Below are 20,804 nucleotides of genomic sequence, written 5' to 3' on the forward strand. Positions count from 1 at the left end.
AACGGAGCTTAATACAAAACTATTCAGCACAGAAAGGCAGGCTAAAAGTCCAGATGTAACTAAAGGATGTACTGCCCAAGTGTGGCACATGTTCAAAGACGGATGCTACCTACATCAGTGGAAAAAAACAGCTGTCAGCACAAGCGCACTGCTGTAACTCGCGTGTTTCTTATATTTTCCACATATGTTTCTAATATTGTTGCATATAGGTTCCAAAGGAATTAAACTGCGGTGCCTCTTTACCCTGGTTCTTGGTGCACCAGTCCAGAAAGGATGGTTTAAAATAATGATTTCCTCAAATTACTGTGATCCTGTTCTGCAGAAACCTGCTGATGACTCAACCTTTTAAGCAGAAACCTATAATCTGCAGGGCAATGTGTTTCCCGATGACTAAGAATGAGGAAACACTGCACTAGAGTCTTCATATATTTGCATGATTTCCTGAAGAGGCTGCCAGGCACATTATTTTTACACTTTCACACAACCAGGCTGTCGGTTCTTAAAGGGCAGCTCCCAGGTGAGAATGGGAGTAAATAAGCTGTAGGACAGTATGCTTTTCTCAGCGAAGCTCATCCCAGGAGAGCGCAAGGAGTCCGAAAATCTGGGCTCTCTGACCGAGTTCACATAGCCGAGAATCTGAGCAAAGCTATATAAAAAACCCGACTCCGATGTGTCATAGAGGCAGAGCTGTCGGTGGAGAAACACCAACAGCTATAAATGTCACTGTGCCTCAGACGAGCCAGGAGGAGGGAAGAGCTGCCTTGTCATCTGCCTGCGAGTTCCTGGACGGGTCCGTCGGGTATTCTGGGACGGCAGACTGGCAGCGTGCCTGCGGCGAGCGGTATTTGAAGCAGGAGAAAGTGAGCGATAAGGAGAGGCGGATGTGACTATCAGTTATGATGAAGTGAAGAAGACAGTGGTAAAGTCGAAGAGTAACACAGAAGATGAGCCCTCGGGGGTAAATACTGCTGATGAAAACCCAATAGAGGACACCCCAAGATATGTCTGAGTAGTCCTTCTCATTATTTCAGATTCAATTCAATTCGAAAATACTTGATTGACCCCAAATGACTCATTAAATGATGTGAACAAAATAAAATTAATTATTTAAAGGAAAAAGCTGCTACAGTTTCACACATTCATGTTTTCATGTTTATAAGGGTTTCAACAATTTGATATGACCTGATAAAAATATTTTCAGAGAGGAGCTCTTGTAGTATCTTTGTCCTTTCAGACCAGTTCCCTCCTACTCGCTGATAACCTGTACCAGTAATGGATTGGTCCAAAATGATTTTCTTTTACCTCAACCCAAAAGCATCAAGCTCATGACCTTTTAGGATTCAAACACCATTACCTGTTTATATTTTTCAATTATTTGTTTACATCTTGACATAAGAAAATAAATAAAGACAAGTCATTATTCTACTAAAGTTACCTTAAAAGGAGGTTTTAAAATATTGTTATTAAACTGATTAGATTGTGAAAATTTAATTGTGACAAAATCAAGACATTTGATAACATTTTTAGGGAGAATTAATTATAGTGAATGAATTTGTTGAACAACAGGCTTTTTACGCAATGAAAACCATATTGATATTTTATTATAAATAATTAAAGGCCTCATCAAATGAACTTCATTTAAGTTGAAAAGGTAATGAAGGAGACGTTCCACGTCAACAACAGTATAAGCACTGTTATGCAATCAAACAGTACATGCAGATTAGGCTCAATTAGAGCACTTAGAGTTGAGACTCATTAGAGCCTTTGCTTGGCTGGTTCATTGAGGTATGTTTAGTATGGAGGACCAGGATTGTCATTATTATTAAAAAAAAAAAAAAAGAAAGAAAGAAAGAAAGAAAAAAACAGACTGTTCAAATTTAACATTTAAATCATTCAGTTGGAAATTGAAATTTGAAAAGTGTTTTTGAACCCAAGATTGGATTCTGATTATAAATGCCTTATCCAATCACAAATTTAAAAAGGTGATTCCTGTTTCCGCTTCCACTTTCTTTTTTTTCATTATTGTGACAGTTATCTTTTCTTTACACTTAACCCTCTCCATTGAGCATTTTACCCTTCTGGTCGCTGAATACACTGCAAACCAATCACAGTTGCTCCTTGGATTTAAACAGCACTTTTATTCATTAACCAGCCCCCCATGGCAAACAACACGACCAATAAGAGCTCACAGAGAGCCATGACAAAGCTAATTGGAGAGAGTAAAGTAAAAATAAAATTCAACTGCAAAAGGTTAAAAAAAGAAGCAAAGTGATTAAGAAAACAGGAAAAAAGGAATTACCTTTTTTAAATGTTTGGATAGGAACATTTTAATATTCATTTTGAAAATAAAGTATTTAATACTGGATTCATATCTATAATTTATTACAAAGTTTCTTCAGCAGTTATGTTTAAAATGTACAATTATAAAACACTTTTTAAATTAGATTTCTAACTAACTAATTTCTAATTTCAATATTATTTATGAAATAGTTGCATTTCTTTTTCAGTGACTCATAGATTTTCACCTACATGTAGGTGTGAATCCGGTTATAATTGGATGGATATGAAACTTAATGTGAAATATAGATTTATGAAAGCTTAAACCTAAAGCCTCCTCCTTTGTTTGGAAATACTTCCTTTCATTTGACCTAAAAGGATCAGCATGTTTTCCAGGGGGAAGTAGTGTTTGAGGCACTCCAACTCAGTTTTTCAGATCCTCCTCCCACATGCAAGATAACATTATTTTTGTGCAGCTCCTTGTTTATTCAGATTTCTTTGTTAACTTCACAGAAGGACAGTTATGACCTAGATGTTGGATAATCAAAACCTGTCGCACAAAATAATGACAAAGTTAACAGTAAAAAAATTATATTCATATTAAATATTTGGTGTTTTTTAGTCACTGAAATCCATTAAGTGGTGCCAAGTTATGCATTATCCATCACTGGAGGCTGTGACTCAGGAGACTTAGATTTTTTTAGCATAGTTTTGTAATTTTTTTATGCTTGAAATAACCCACTAAGAAACCACTGGCATCAAAAAATAGGAAGAAACCCTATTAGAGTTTTATAAATCGGAAAAAAATTTAACATTTTGAAAGACATTTTGTGGAAACCTTGCTGAGCTCTTTGTAAAAAATTCAGTAAACAACATTCCTTAGATGGCTTCTGTCCTTTAATTAAACTTTTATTAGCAGCTTATTTATTTTCAGGGTATAATAATCAAAAAGCCATCATCTGTTTTTGTGTTTTTATTTTTAATAACTGGCAATCAAGTGAAGTGAGGCATATAAACAACCTTATTATTACCCTGTGATTACAGACTTGTATCCGGGTCTTTCCATCTAAGCTACAATGATGTTTCCACAGTTCAGACAACAGGGCATTATTCTAATCTATGACAGAACTTCTGCGGGGATTGGGATGGTGGAAAATGGGGGGCATGACAATTCATCCGGCTGCTAATGAGGTCAGCCTCCTCTTAAGCCTCACTTAGTATTTCAATGTGGCCTGGTGTACTTTAGAGGGTTCACAATAGGTTGGAAACAGGAGGTAATGGTCCCCTACCCTCCACTCCTCTATACACTTGTCCTTTTTGTGGATGAAAAATGGCATCATGGGAACTGATAAAAACATTTAAAAACATTTCAGAATCAGAATGAAACAAAATGAGATAAAACTTAAGTAACTCTGGACTCTGGCAGCAGCAGAGATTCTGTAACCTACAATCTTGATGAACAATATTGGTCCATTTGTTTTGGTGAGGTGCGTATCGAACTCCCAAAGCTGCTGATCAATGATAATGTGGATGAGGAGGTGAAGAGGTATATTGAAGATTATAAAGATTTTGGGATTATTCAAATTTTCTTAGATAAAAAAATATACATCACCAAAGATCAATGGAAAAAGGTTTTTTTTTAAGAAACATACATTATACCATGCATGGATAATCTAGGTAATAAATCAGTTAATTCAACCATCTATTCATAGGGCTGCAGATTTACTTTAAAAAGTAAGGTATACATAGTCCCAGTTAGGTTATAATGGTGGCATTATATTTTATAAAAATTTCAGGAAATTAAAAAAGGGGAATTGAAAATTACAAGATCCCTCTTAAGTATTGTAACCTTATTGATTGTGCCGCTAGAACCAAAAGTGTCCAATCTGGAGCCTGCTTTGTACATTAGCTGTTTTCTTGTTACGAGGGACGTAGAGGCCATGTTTCAATGAAAGGGGGATCAGACTGCTTAGCCTCCCTGGGTAGGTCTATGCCAGGATGCTGGAGAGGAGAGTCAAGCTTCAGGAGGAGCAGTGTGGTTTTCATCCTGGCTGTAGAACAGTGGACCAGCTCTACACCCTCTGCAGGATGCATGAGGGTTCATGAAAGTTTGCCCTACCGGTAAACATACATTTTGTGGACCAGGAGATGCTATTAGATGCTGTTCCTCATGGTGTCCTGTAGGGAACGCTCCAGGAATATGTGGTTGCCAGACCTTTTCCCGGTGCATATTGGACTTTGACAGGCAGGGCTGCTGTCTGTCACTGGTCCTGTTCATCACCTGTATGGACAGGATTTCTATGTGCAGTCAAAGACCAGAGGGGCTTTTTGTGGATGATGTGGTTCTGTTGGCCACCTCATGCTAGGACGTACTGTATGCATGGCGCGATTTGCAGCTGAGTGTTCCTCCAAGTCCGAGGCCATGGTTCTCAGCTGGAAAGAGGTGGCTTGCCACCTTCAGGTTGGAAGAGAGTTCCTGCCTCAAGTAAAACAATTCAAGTATCTTAGGGTCCTGTTCACGAATAAAGGGAGAACAGAGCAAGAGATTGATAGACAGATCAGTGCGGCTGCTGTAATGCAGAAACGCTGCACAGGTCTGTTATAGTAAAGAGAGAGCTGAGCTAAGGGCAAGTTTTTCTATTTACCAGTCAGTCTACATTCTTACCCTCACATTTGGTCATGAAATCTGGAACAAGATCCTGGACACAAGCGGCTGAAATGAGCTTTTTCTGCATGTCAGCTGGGCTCTCCCTATCAGAGATAGGGCTAGGAGCTTAATCATTTGGGAGAGGCTTAGAGGCACCTCTTCTCAAATCCAGAGGAGTCCGTTGAGGTGGCTCAGACATCTTTTTCAGGTGCCCGACGGAGGTGTCTAGACAGAGGGAAGTCTGGGAGTCTCTGCTGAGACTGCTGACCCGCTAGCCAGTCACGGACGAAACGGAAGCCAGTGAGTATGAGTATATTTGTAGCTTTTAGTGTCTGACTCAAGTAGCACATTAATTTGCTTTAGCTATTCTGAAAGGGATTTCAATGTAATGCTATATTTAGACTTTTTATGTTGGTAGATATAAAAAGGCTTTTCATATTTAACAACTGTAAAGTAGGGTGGTGGCAGCATCTAGGTATAGATACAGAATATAAAATTGTTTGGATCAGAAAAAAAAGACCAGATTCTTCTTGTAAGTCTTCATATTCCTCAACAAAAAAGAAAAGTATTTTTATAGCACCAGGGGACTTCCTGGTTAAATAGAAAGTAAAATAAAAAAAACTATCACAGTGTTAAATGTTGAAGAATCTTTTTCTGACTTACGAAGATCAACAGACATGCCTCATTTGACTAGCAGGTTTAATCTTTCTCACTTTGAAGAATTTAATCAGAGAAAGAGGCCTCTGTGTCATGTTTAGACTTTAGGGGAAGTCTCAGAAATACTAATAGATATTTTTAGAAACTCTGATGAACTTTAAAAGAAAAGTTTTTAGTTTAAAACCATGCATGTATTCATTTACTAGGAGTTGATGGATTTACCATTAATACTTAAGCATAGGGGATTAGGTTAATCATTAGCTTTAAAAGTTACATGTTCTACCTGAATAAATGTATCTAGATTATAGACTGGATTTTACAAAATGTGTCTGTCTGAATGATACAGGATGTCAGTGATTACAGCAGAAGCAATGCTTCTTTTTCCCTTGCACTGCGTGCACGGCGTGTTATGGGTTTTTAAAACCGCCAAAATCCTTTAATGTTAACTGATACTCAAATCCAGTGTAACACAACTTAGATGTAACTCAAAGATTTAACATGACAGCCTTTCTCCTTCATCGACCCTTAGCAAGAACTAGAAAACTTTTCCTGACAATATTTCACTGGAAGTGACACCTCTCTCCCAGCTTTTGGAGAGTCTATTTTCCTGACTGCCTGTTCCTTGTGTTCGAAGGGGAGGTGAGAAACACTCTGAATCAGTCAGAGTTACTGTCTGCCAAGATGCTGTCAGCCTCCCTAAATATAACAGCTAATGCCATTCGTTATGCCGAGGAGGCGGAGAAGCATCCACAACACCAGCTTTGGACGCTACATTCTGATGTTTTTAGGTTAAAGACGAGCAGCACGCTGCCAGATGAGGCATCTGTTGCTGCAACTGATATGATAGAGGTTTGCACACAGAGAGGGTTTTTTTTTTTAGATTAATTGTTCTTGCAAACACTCTGAATGTCCTTCTTTCATGGATCTGGTGTCTATTCTACATAAAAACTAAGATTTTTTTTTGTATTGTCTTTTTTCTTCAAATTAATTATCAAATTATTTCATGGCTTAATACATTATGTAGCATGAAAAAATATATTACAGAAGGAAATTACAGAAGGAAATAAAAAGATATTTGGGTTTGCTATTCCATTTTTTAATTAAGAAGTAATTAGAAAATGCAATTTCCTAACAAAAAAAGTGTGTTTTAACTGATGTTATCTTTAATGGAAAGCACCTCCATCTCTGAATAACATAACTGTAATAATATAAGCCCCAATCTCACACATTACACTGATGCAGATGAAAAACACATAATAATCAACCATTCTGACAGCTTGTTGGTGGCATAAAAAAAGAACATTTGCTACAAAGATGACATATGCTGGCAACATTGCTGAGCTTTGTGGAAGCAAACCCAGGTAGGAAAAGAGGAGATTTCTCTTCTTCCACCATAAAATCTCAGTTAAATATAATTTCAACTGCAGGATTATATAACAATTTGAATATTTAATGTGATAGTGGGGGAAAAAGATTAAAACTAAGGACACAACACCCTAATATCATGCCTGAGCTCTAATATAAGCAGGGAGTCAGCAGCCAGACCAGTGGGGCAACAGATTTTACTGACATCTACTTTATAAAGTAAAATAGTAATCACCCTGTATGAATGTTCTTCATGCAGGTCAACCTATGCTAATAAGCTGTAGCAGAATAGTTATGTGTTTTGTTTTTGTTTTTTTTGTTTGTTTGTTTTGTTTTTTTTTTAGCCAAATGAAGAAGAAAAACCTATTTTTTGGATATCATGTGAATATCTTAACCTTGCTTTCCTCCATCACTTGGGTAGAAGCGGCTTGAAGTAGCCATGAGTTTTTATTAGAAAAGTACCAGTTGACATAAAGAAACATGTTTAAAACTAGAGCAGAAATTACTTTTAACCTGAATTCCTTTTGAATGAAAATACTTATTTTTTTGTCACAAACAGTCCTCAGTGGAAGAGCTTGTTTTGCTGTTGAGCTTGAAATCCCTGCCTGCGGTGCTTTTCTGTAAGTTCTCCCATCTACTGGTCTCAAACAACATTTCTCTAGGCGGCCTTCCCCTCGATGGATGAATAGGCACACAAGTCATTACTTTAAGAAATCCAGTTCAACCCACAGACAACTATACCACTACTTTTGCCTAAAGTTTACTGCTTAATATAAATTGTTGAATAATTTTGATGATTTTGAAAGTAAAGTCATCCATCTTTTGGCTTAGCTCTAACCTGCTGTGCTTAATTGTTCTTTATCTTAGGGCTGAAACAATTGATCGGATTCATTGTGATTAATCAATTATTGAAATAATCATTAACTAATTTACTAATCGATTAATCTTAAAATGGAGTACAAAGACTAAAACATGCCTTAAGTTGACAGAGCAACAGTCTTAGAATTTCTGTGTCACCCAGTTTAATTCTGTAAAAAAATCTTCTTTAGGAACCTTTTGTCATCCAGTTATTAATCAATTAATCCACAGATTAATCTATTAGCTAAATAATCATTAGTTTCAGCCCAACTTTATGTATTATTTAGCTTTTTAATTTAAAAAAATCTGCAACAGTTGCTAGATGCAAGCATGAACCCAACTGAAAGGTTCAAAAGATTAGGATGCACACCATCTAAAATAAAAAGGCATTTCATCTTAATTCTCATACTTTCAGCCGAACCAAACTGATATTATTTTGCAGCTTTGATGTGTTGTAGATGATGGAGCCGATGCTTGAACTGATAAAAAGTACAAACAAAATCTCAAGCTCCCCATTTAGAGTGTGATCAAGATTACAACAAATACACTTTTTGAAGTATTTTTAAAAAAGCCTTGATTTGTCTGAAGATGTTTAGAGAGCCGCTCTGATGTTCATACGACGAGGCTCTCATTTACCAAGTGGCAGCTTTGATGCTTCAGTAAATTCTATCACTTGCAAAACATTCTCAGAAAAACCCGTCTGAAAGGATGACAAATTCAACCCTTCACGGTGTTTAAACTTCAAACGACTGAGCTTTACATTTGTAACACACACTCCTCAACACAATTGATGGTTGCCCCATTTTTCTCTATATAAGCCAAGTTTAGCTATAGAACAATATCAAAACCCTTTAGCGTATTGTGCAGCAAAATGGCTCAAAACTCTTTTGTTTGTTCCTCAGAAGGCACATTTTGGGGACATTGAGGAATCTGCATGACAGCTGCATGGGGATCTGTTTTGCATGGATGTGTGTCACTGCAGCAGATTTTCTCCTCTCCTTCTTGCTGGTGGAGTTAGACAGGATATTAAGTAGGTCAATGAGATTCCTTTATACTACTACAGCAGGGAAGCATGGCGCAGTAGATCAGGAAATACATGACAGAGAGATGATGAGACAGAGAAGACAAACAAGAGCAACTACCTCTGCTGTCACTGTCTCTGTAATATTCTGGCTTATTGAGAGTGAAAACACGACTCCAACTCCTGCAGAAGTAGAACACACCTTCAAAAGACTCTATGCTGAACTGTTTCCTTGGAATTTCTTATTTAGATTCTGTGCAGTAAATATGTTTGATGTTTTTGATGCACGCTGACCTTTTTTGCTCATTCATTAAACATGCTCATATTTTTTAAACTGATCGGAATTTACCCGAACAGGAAGATTTTAAGAGGGAACAAAGGAGAAAAAAATCCTTTGAAATCCTTTCATAAGAATATATATTTAGGGCAACAACGTGTTTGTACACATCATTTTTATGATCCCAGTATTAGCGTAACTTGAGATACAGTATATTGGGTAATATTTCAGGTGTACATAAAGCACATATCAATGTTCAGTGAGGGCTGTCACTCCCTGATCTGTACCATCAGTTCATTTGCACATGTGAAAGCAGAAATACACTATATTGCCAAAAGTATTTGCTCACCTGCCTTGACTCACATATGAGCTTAAGTGACATCCCGTTCCTAATCCATAGGGTTCAATATGACGTCGGTCCACCCTTTGCAGCTAGAACAGCTTCAACTCTTCTGGGAAGGCTGTCCACAAGGTTTAGGAGTGTGTTTATGGGAATTTTTGACCATTCTTCCAGAAGCGCATTTGTGAGGTCGCACACTGATGTTGGACGAGAAGGCCTGGCTCTCAGTCTCCGCTCTAATTCATCCCAAAGGTGTTCTATCGGGTTGAGGTCAGGACTCTGTGCAGGCCAGTCAAGTTCATCCACACCAGACTCTGTCATCCATGTCTTTATGGACCTTGCTTTGTGCACTGGTGCACAGTCATGTTGGAAGAGGAAGGGGCCAGCTCCAAACTGTTCCCACAAAGTTGGGAGCATGGAATTGTCCAAAATGTCTTGGTATGCTGAAGCATTCAGAGTTCCTTTCACTGGAACTAAGGGGCCAAGCCCAGCTCCTGAAAAACAACCTCACACCATAATCCCCCCTCCACCAAACTTTACACTTGGCACAATGCAGTCAGACAAGTACCGTTCTCCTGGCAACCGCCAAACCCAGACCCGTCCATCAGATTGCCAGATGGAGAAGCGCGATTCGTCACTCCAGAGAACGCGTCTCCACTGCTCTAGAGTCCAGTGGCGGCGTGCTTTACACCACCGCATCCGACGCTTTGCATTGCACTTGGTGATGTATGGCTTGGATGCAGCTGCTCGACCATGGAAACCCATTCCATGAAGCTCTCTGCGCACTGTTCTTGAGCTAATCTGAAGGCCACATGAAGTTTGGAGGTCTGTATTGATTGACTCTGCAGAAAGTTGGCGACCTCTTCGCACTATGCGCGTCAGCATCCGCTGACCCCGCTCCGTCAGTTTACGTGGCCTACCACTTCGTGGCTGAGTTGCTGTCGTTCCCAAACACTTCCATTTTCTTATAATACAGCTGACAGTTGACTGTGGAATATTTAGGAGCGAGGAAATTTCACGACTGGATTTGTTGCACAGGTGGCATCCTATCACAGTTCCACGCTGGAATTCACTGAGCTCCTGAGAGCGACCCATTCTTTCACAAATGTTTGTAAAAACAGTCTGCATGCCTAGGTGCTTGAATTTATACACCTGTGGCCATGGAAGTGATTGGAACACCTGATTCCAATAATTTGGATGGGTGAGCAAATACTTTTGGCAATATAGTGTACATCCAGGTCGCTGTCCGGTGTACTAAAAAAAAAAAGACTGAAATTATATTTTTTCTTTCCCTAATCATAACAAGCGTACTTAACTATGACGTGTAAAAGGATATAGAAGTGTGTATATAAAACATAAAGAATACATTAATTGTAATCCGTGTAATCCATAACTACAACCAATTAGATGTTGGACTTTTTTTTTAATCCCACCCATTTATACCCTTAGTCAGTTTTCTTTAATCACATCCATTTACATTTATTTTTACAATTTAATAGGGAAAAGTCTCAAAAACCCTCAGAAAAGTAGTTAAATAAATTCATAAGATGTATTTTCTTTGATGATTCAGGAATAAGTGCTTTCAGTACTGTAGTTAACATTAATTGCGACAACCTGGATGAAGATCTTGCTGGTGCAGGTCGTGCTTCCAGTACAGATCGGGTAGTGAAAAGAGCCCCTCTCTCATAAACTGTTAGTATATGTAACTTTAGACATCTGGATCCGTCGCTGCATGGGTCATGTGACCCAGTGTGTAAGTTTACCACAGTCTGAGCTCCCCTTAAAAAACAAACCAACCTTTCGTATTTCTACTCTGGGCTTGGGCTGAAAAAAAGCTAAGTGCCTGATGTGCTCCTTCACCCAATGTCATATCAGAGCCTGATGGATAACACCGCCTGAATTGACAGAAGATCGGATTTTTCAACTTTCGCAAAATTTTGCTTCACTTTCTCTCAGTGCACCTATCACCATACTGCTTCACTGGGATCAACCAATGGCCGCCATTTGGACTGCTTGAAACGTGTCCCTTGGCCACTGTTTAGTTGCTCTTGAATGCACCTTTACATGGGGATAGCATGGAAAGCACTCAATCCAGCTGTCGGATTAGAATTTTTGCTGAATTTTAAGTGACATTATCAGGCTACACAACCTACCAACGTGACTCCATCAATGGTTTGGCAAATGGGGCTGGTTTGCATAAAGTCAAAGCATTTCCACTGATTCATGAAAACGACCAGCAACCATCTAAGGGTCCTAACAATCAAAACTGATATGCAACTTACTTGATCAGACATATTTTATTTTGTTTGTTTCTCAAATGAAGGATTAAAGGAGAAGTTCGGTTTTTTACACTTTAAGCCCATTTTCTGTAGTGTCCAGGATGAAATCGAATGATCGACACCAAAAGTTTGACAATTGCTCCTGTCTCTGCTTTTTGGCTCATTTAGAATCACCCCCTGGCTGCTTTAGAATGGCTAGCATAGAGCATGTCCGATAATGTCCTTAAAACAACCTTAAACGTTCTTTTTTTAAAATATGCTACTCACCGTGTCGTCAGCGCTGTTCAATGACGTTCCAAAAAAAGTTTCGTGAAGAAAAAACGTTCCTGTAGTGTTTTATTTAGCATTTTGTAAATCCCATTGAGTTCTGTTGGAATAGTCAATATTCCGCTGCCACCGGAAACGGAAATGGGGCCTGTTTACACTTAGTTGTAGTCTTTTCGCTTCACTCCGTGTACTCTGACGTCGAGAATCAAGAATCCACCTTTCGTATTCCATTTTCAGAGTTTTTTAAAGTGTTTAACAGAGACGTTAGCACCTCGACGTCGGAGTACACAGGGTGAAGCGAAAAGACTACAACTGTGTAAACAGGCCCCGTTTCCGGTGGCAGCGGAATATTGACTATTCCTACAGAACTCAATGGGATTTACAAAATGCTAAATAAAACACTACAGGAACGTTTTTTCTTTACGAAACTTTTTTTGGAACGTCATTGAACAGCGCTGACGACCCGGTGAGTAGCATATTTTAAAAAAAGAACGTTTAAGGTTGTTTTAAGGACATTATCGGACATGCTCTATGCTAGCCATTCTAAAGCAGCCAGGGGTTGATTCTAAATGAGCCAAAAAGCAGAGACAGGAGCAATTGTCAAACTTTTGGTGTCGATCATTCGATTTCATCCTGGACACTACAGAAAATGGGCTTAAAGTGTAAAAAAACGAACTTCTCCTTTAAGTGATTACAGAGCACAGAAGGAGGCGGTTTTCATTTAGCAACAGTGCGGTGTTGCTAGATGTTTTCAGGGGTACTAAAATTTAAAGTCACACTTGTGGCACCTCCAGTGGTTAAGAGTTACATAGTGTTGGCTAAAATGAAGCATATTCTTTTAAAGTTGATACGTTTCACTAGAAAATCATGCACTCTGCATGATATTGGATTAGAGTGTTTACGATGAGGCCTCTTTATGGCCCTTAGTTTACCAAAAAATAAAACAGTGCTAAAAAAAACTAAAACAATTACTAATTATTCACAATCATCTCAAATAACAGAAAAGCTTATTTTCTTATGAAATGGAAAATCTGTTTTCTGTCAAACATCCCAGTCAGAAAATGGTTTTTATTATTAAAACATAAATAAACCAAACTGAAATTCTTGTTGCCGACAACAAAATAAAGTTAGTCTAGTGTAAGGGAGATTTGGTTTCCCTCTCTGGAAACGTTTTGCCTTTTACGTAATGGCAGGGACAGGTCAATCCGCAGATCATATTTTGATTAGCCGTCAGTGGGCGTTTCCTCCACCAGCTAAAGCATCGTCACAGTTCCTCTGACTATAATAGAGAGCTGAGCCGTAGCAGGTGAAAGGCGTTCCAGAACAATAAAAATACCAGAGAGGGGATACTGAACTATGATTTATTGTTAGACATACCCCATCGAAGTCTAATCAAACCATAAAATGTGTTAAAAAAGAACACTAAGAAATATTGGATTTGTTAGCTGTGGGGGTTGGAATGGTCCAAGATCCCTCTAGCTGGATGCTCCGACTTGATGAAAAGGTTTATTAAGAATGAAGCTAACACTTTAGAGGAACTTTGAACTGAACACTGTTCCTTTTTTATTGTAACAAACTTGAAGGGAAAGTATCCAGACCATGTGAACATTTAAAAGCTTCACCTATGGAGGAAATAAAGGATTGTTGATATTTCATGCAGAAAGAGAAAAAAACCCGACTGTATTTGCTTTTTGTACCTTCTTTACACTTGGCCTTGCTTTAGAAATAAAAACATCAATAAAGGTTGAAGTCTCAACTCTCACAACAGATATCTAGAAATGTTTAATCATTGTGGACAGGAGAACAAGCAAAGATGAGCAGTAATGTTGTAGAAACGTTCTGTATCACCTCTATTGGAGTGAGTATGCAAAATAGCAAACAATTTACTTACTGAATAAATGAAGTGTAAAAACTTTGTGTCTTAATCCTATTAGGACCAACACTACTCTGTAAATTATATAGAAGTTTTAGTTTTCAGGCTGCAAAAACATTCAAAACATGCTTTTGACAGTGTAGTTTAGATATATTCTTAACTTTTCAATAGAATAAGTTGAATAAAAGAGAAATATGTCATGATTTTTTTTTCTTTACATGCATGCATTTGCAAATTCTTTAGTACATTCAGCTGCCATGCCTTAAAATCATGTGAAGCAAATGGATCTTTGTGTTGTTTTTAGCATGTAAATGAAGGTAGAAAAAGCAGATATCGGAGATTAGTTAGGCTGATGTCAAATTAACCGTATTGTCATTAGCCTTTAAATAAAATGCTGTATTGGTTGATCTCTAACTGAGGGCTTATTTCAGGGTTTTTGGGCAGTCAACCGTGAACATGAATGGGTTCATTTTGACCTCTGTGAAATGATATTAGAGCTAGCTCTTATCAGGATGAGCTGGAACAACACTACTTCTGAAATAACACAGCAAAACACATTAAAATGGTGAAAGAAGGCAAAGAACGCATGTTATCTGAAGTTATTTGCTAAAATTTAAATTCCTAGATTTTTCTCCACTGGAGAAATTATCAACTTAAATGTTAGTATATTTACAATATAAAAAACTAGAGGATTCAGAGTATGTTTCTAAAAATTATATATAAGTTCAAGGAATTTATTTTTGTTTCAAATGGATGCTACGAATTTTTATTTCCTGATAATATGTGACATTTTACACTATATGTAAAACCAGGAGTAAAATTAATTATACATCTAGTTAGCTAGGCAAAAATATATTAACCATTTTCAGATTTAATTATTTCTAAGATTAAGCTGTCAATTTAACCAAAAACTAGCTTAACTGAACAAATGAGTCACATTCAGCTCCTGGAATGTTCACAACATCACTAAACCTAAAAGGAATCATTTATTAAGACCGGGGTTGAAATGCAATAATGGTTTCAATAGAAGCATAAGGTGAGCCTGGAGTGAGTAATCTCCCTACTTTGCTGAGTGTTGATGTTACAGGTGAAGAAAATCATTTAGGAGAAATACCTGGGAGTCGGTGAGCAAGAGCAGAACAGCACAAAGGCCAAAGCATTTGTCTTTAATGAAAGATGAATTTATCGCAGCAGAGTGGAAACACACCATAAATCATCTGATGCTCCTGTTCTGCATGCAGACATTTTATTAGGTTTCATTTCATCACCCACATCAGAGCGCCGTTCTTCAATAAGGACAAAAACAACCTCAGACGGTTTCCTTGGCTTACGAACTGACTCCACAGAAAGGCAGCAGCAGATCCTGTCAGCTAGCAGCCTACATGGTTTGGTCATATCACAGGGTGACAGGGTCCAGAGCTGCTGGATTACAGCCTTCCTTTGCCTTTCCATCTCCATCCCCAACACCCCTCCTTCCCTTCATCCCGCACAGAGACACAGCCGCTCTGTTTTATAACAGCCCTTCTTGTCAGATTAATCCATGCCGTGGTGCCAGAATTGCTGTGGAGCCTCCGACTGCACGGAAAAATTGGCTTTAAAGGCCACAGTTGCTCAAACTATTTCAGATTAGTTGCCCTTTCACAACAACCAAGGGACCCATTTCAACAGGATTGTTGTTTTTAATAATAAAACCTAATTACAGCGCAATAACCGTGAAGCTGTGAAAAAAACGATTCTCCATTGAAGTCAGAGGAAGGATGTTCTGTTCATAGGTAGAGTGAAGATTCTAACCAGATAAAAAAAAATACAATTTTAGTTCAGTACTCAGAGCGATGTATACAGTTGTTCCTTCTGTATAAAAAGCATTTCCCCTCCTCACTGTCTGACATCAACGTGGACCAAATATTATTTGTTTTTTTCTAGTTTCAATCCCAGAATAATGATAAATAAATATAATTTTAACTTTCTTTAATGCACTGTTATACTGTGTATCTGTGTCCTTAGTGCTTAGTAGAGTTGCTATATAAATGGCATAATTTGAATATAATATTTTGGGTGTCTATAATAGTTTGCTGGGATTTTAGCCCATTCAAGATTGAAATGGTCTAACTGGGTTGGGTTTTTTGGTTCCCCTTTAGTCAGCAAATAACTTTAATGCCTTCCTGCAAAGGTAATATAGCAGGAGTGTTCGAGTTCACCATGGACAAGCTACTGTCCTGTGAGAATCAGATGCTCTTCTCCAAGACCCCTGAACCAATGAACATCTAATTAATCAGGGTCTGTAGAGCTTGATGACTCTTCTGAGGAGGAAGGACCATTATTGGACTTTGGCAGCCTTGTTCTATGAGACTGAGGTTAGGGTGTTGTGAGGGGCCATCTAAAACAGCCTTTGTGAAGTTAAACCACTTTGTGACTAATTTAGCTGTAAATTTATGGACAATTTCTATTTTGAAGAGGAACCTGTGCCAAACCTTTAACCTTCTGGAGGATTTTTTTAAAAAGAGATTTTGCTTCAGCGTTTCCAAATTATCCTCTTGATTACATCTTTATTGAAAAGTGGTTGCACGTTTCCAATGCTTTTCCTTCAACTGTAGCAGGGATCATTATGGCCAAACGGTACCATTTTACTTCCATTAAACAGAAGGATATGTCTCAGAAAACTGAAGTCCTTGTTCATGTTTTCATGGCTTTGTCTTCTGCTAGTAGTATCTGGTGCAGGACGTATCACTGTGGACAGTGACACTTTAACAGCTTCCAACATGATCTTCACAAGCTCTTTTTTGAGCTTTTGTTCTGGAGTTAATGCATGGTTTTCATAGCAAAACATGTTCATCTCTGAGCCACAGAACTAGCCACCTTACTGTTTTTTTTTTTCAAGGCCGGAACACAAGAGACACTGTTTAATGTGAACCGACAGAAAAACAAATTATATGAGCTGGTGGAACTTTGATCATTGAAAAAGCATGGGGCTGGTCAAACTGCACACGATTGTCTGCCGCTTTTCTTCCAGAGATATGACTGTAAAGAAAAAGATACCTGCCTCAGGAAAGTACAAAGTAAAATCTCTGATTTGCAAGGTCAACCAGCTTGGTTCACTAGGTTCACCATCTGGGAAACCAGACCAGATTGTTCTAAATACTGTGATTAATTTATTTTGGTTTTCCCCTATGTTACACTAAAGGGTTGCGTTTACGTATTACATTAAAATGCATCCATAGCTGACATCAACTGTTTTAAATATAATAATGTCAGTTAAACCGAAACTTTAAATTGGAAATTTTTAAAGAAAAAAGTTATTTCTCATCAACCTTGCATTGAGCTATTCTACTGCAAAAATTATCTAAAATGGGTAAAAATGTATTTAAAGTTAAATATTCATCCCGAATTGAAGTAAATTAAATGATCTTCCGATGGATTTGGTATTTTACCCTTAAAATAACACAATTAGATATTATGCACTTAAACTAAGAGACTGCAGTTACTTTTTTCTTATTTTAAATGTAAATTGTGATATTCCATTGCCAAAGTTTCTCACTTACCAGCTCAATTCAAGAAAAAAAAATGCAATTACTTAGATTTCAACTTTTTGCAATGTGGAGATAATTATGAAATTCAAAATAATATATAAAACAAGGAAAAAAATCAGATTCAACATAATACAAGGAGAAAAATGATAATTAGGGTTTTTAAATACCTTATGAAGATATTTGGTTTAGTTTAGTTCTTAATGAGCTCTCTGAGGGGGATTTTGTGCTTTCATTTTTCAGCACATTACACCTCAGTCATGATTTACAAGGTGTGGTTAAAGCAGAAAGGTAAAGGAGCGTCCTCTCATTCCAGTCGGATTACATTCTCATTGGTAGAGCCAGACTCTACAGCTATGCTGATGATAACAATCTTAGACTGAGTCAAACAGCAGAGTCAAAGCTTGGATTATAATATCCGATTCCCAATCAGGTTGCTTTAGTCTCAAACAACCCCAGAAAAAATATCACTCTCTGTGCCTGACTATTTGAACAGGCTCACACCATGAGGGTTGTTATGAAGTGGAATGTTTGAAGAAATGAGGGGCTGTTATTTAAAGATATGGTGGGGGTGTTGCATCAAATAAAAAACAAAAAAAAACAAAAAAACACTGAGAAATGGAGCATGTTTTTCTGGGACGAACCTCGGGGGAAGACCAGAAAAATATAAATCTGCAGTCATTTGGAGCTGCAGCTCTTCAGCTCATCTCCTCCTCTTTCTTTCAACAAGGCGGCCTGAGTGTCGTATTCTGCTCATGCATGTATGCCTAGTTTTACCACCACCAGGAACAAATAATGTGAGACACAAACTTACCGAAAGAGACACACACTAAATGAAAGCATTGGTTGCAAAACAATAAATGAAACTGATTTTTTTTACACCCTTCCTTTAACAGAAGGAAAGATTAGAATCCAACAACCAAAGCAGGTAGATAAAGGGGAATCACCAAACCGCCTGTCTGGGATTGGCCTACTTTCTCTGGGCTGGCAGACGGTGACTTACCTGCTCCTGTCAAAAGCGATAAGCGTTAGCGGGCCAACCTGAGCGTCTTTGAGAATAAACTCTGCTCATCTTGTTATCGATAAGACTTTACTTCAAAATCGTCAAAGTAAAAACTTCCTTCTCTAGACAGCGAAGGAACTAAGCAGGACTGCAAGCTGCTACTGCTGAATATTCATATGACGATTAAAGAGAACCAACTTTTGTCCTTTGAAATCCACTTTTTTATTTCAGCTCCATCAACACTACGTATGTCTCTATCACTGTCCATGTGCTCTAGCATCACAGAGAAGGAATATTTTATACCCAAAATATCTGCGGTATACTGAACAAATACAGCATACCTGAACACACGCAGATGGTTTATGTGCTTCTACTTTAAACCAGAACAGAGGCAAAGTGTGCCTAAATTCATAGCTTTAACATTTGAAGGACATGTCTATGAACGTCCGGCCCTTTGAAGGGCAGCGAAACTCAGAGGTCAGCGGCTAAGAGTTTGGATTGTCATCTCCCCAAGAGACATTTGGTAAACATTGAAATTTTAGTAAAATTTTGAAATTATTGGAACTATTAAGTATTTTCAGAGGTAACACGCCCTGTTTAGAAGAAGAGCGAAACCTTAAAAGCCTCAGCTGAAAAGTGTAAAAAAAAAAAAAAAAAACTGACATACACCGGATTTTGCTGTGACTTGATTAAACCATGTAGCTTTGATAAGATTTATAAAAACATGTTGATTGAAAGAAAATGCTCAAACCTTTTTGGAGATACTGAGATATGCGTGTTGAGAGCAGAGCCAGAGAGACTTTAGGAAGTCTGGAATCAATCTGACTATTTATAACATTCAAAAATCATCAGCAATTTTCTACTCAAGAGTTTCACAAACAAACCAAAGTAGAAAAAAAATCTAGAGATTTAAAGCTAGAGGAAGTATAGGATGAGCAGCCTGGATACAGCAGACATATACACTCACCGGCCACTTTATTAGGTACACCTGTCCAACTGCTCGTTAACACTTAATTTCTAAGCAGCCAATCACATGGCGGCAACTCAGTGCATTTAGGCATGTAGACATGGTCAAGACAATCTCCTGCAGTTCAAACCGAGCATCAGTATGGGGAAGGAAAGTGATTTGAATGACTTTGAACGTGGCATGATTGTTGGTGCCAGAAGGGCTGGTCTGAGTATTTCAGAAACTGCTGATCTACTGGGATTTTCACACACAAACATCTCTAGGGTTTACAGAGAATGGTCCGAAAAAGAAAAAACATCCAGTGAGCGGCAGTTCTGTGGGCGGAAATGCCTTGTTGATGCCAGAGGTCAGAGGAGAATGGCCAGACTGGTTCAAGCTGATAGAAGGGCAACAGTGACTCAAAAAAAAACACCCGTTAAAACCAAGGTGGGCAGAAGAGCATCTCTGAACGCACAGTACGTCGAACTTTGAGGCAGATGGGCTATAGCAGCAGAAGACCACACCGGGTGCCACTCCTTTCAGCTAAGAACAGGAAACTGAGGCTACAATTTGCACAAGCTCATCGAAATTGGACAATAGAAGATTGGAAAAACATTGTCTGGTCTGATGAGTCTCGATTTCTGCTGCGACATTCGGATGGTAGGGTCAGAATTTGGCGTCTACAATATGAAAGCATGGATCCATCCTGCCTTGTATCAACGGTTCAGGCTGGTGGTGGTGGTGTTATGGTGTGGGGAATATTTTCTTGGCACTCTTTGGGGCCCTTGGTACCAATTGAGCATCGTTGCAACCTCACAGCCTACCTGAGTATTGTTGCTGACCATGTCCATCCCTTTATGACCACAATGTACCCAACTTCTGATGGCTACTTTCAGCAGGATAATGCGCCATGTCATAAAGCTGGAATCATCTCAGACTGGTTTCTTGAACATGACAATGAGTTCACTGTACTCAAATGGCCTCCACAGTCACCAGATCTCAATCCAATAGAGCATCTTTGGGATGTGGTGGAACGGGAGATTCGCATCATGGATGTGCAGCCGACAAATCTGCGGCAACTGTGTGATGCCATCATGTCAATATGGACCAAACTCCCTGAGGAATGCTTCCAGCACCTTGTTGAATCTATGCCACGAAGAATTGAGGCAGTTCTGAAGGCAAAAGGGGGTCCAACCCGTTACTAGCATGGGGTACCTAATAAAGTGGCCGGTGAGTGTAAGGTTGTACTCTCAAAACAACAGCAGAATATTTGAAGACCAATTCATTTACACCCTATGAATATTTTGCTACTAAAAGCCGTGTAGTCAACACAGATTATATTACTGCAAAAAACAAAAGCGGGATCCTTTTTAATGCAAATCAAATTGCAATTGCCATTAAATTTATTTGTGTTAACACTAAGATATGGATCAAAACAATCAAACACTGATAAGTGCATAAAAGCTAACT

At 38.4% G+C, this 20,804-nt stretch overlaps 1 protein-coding gene across 4 annotated transcripts in view; it reads right to left on the reverse strand.

The window, feature by feature from the left end:
- LOC119787170 (microtubule cross-linking factor 1) overlaps nucleotides 1-20,804 on the reverse strand; it is a 103,572-nt gene that overhangs the window by 69,841 nt on the left and 12,927 nt on the right. The window lies entirely within an intron of this gene.

This window comes from Cyprinodon tularosa, unplaced genomic scaffold, assembly GCF_016077235.1.
Source record: "Cyprinodon tularosa strain WSP-4 unplaced genomic scaffold, ASM1607723v1 ctg29, whole genome shotgun sequence".
NCBI classification, from domain to species: Eukaryota; Metazoa; Chordata; class Actinopteri; order Cyprinodontiformes; family Cyprinodontidae; genus Cyprinodon; species Cyprinodon tularosa.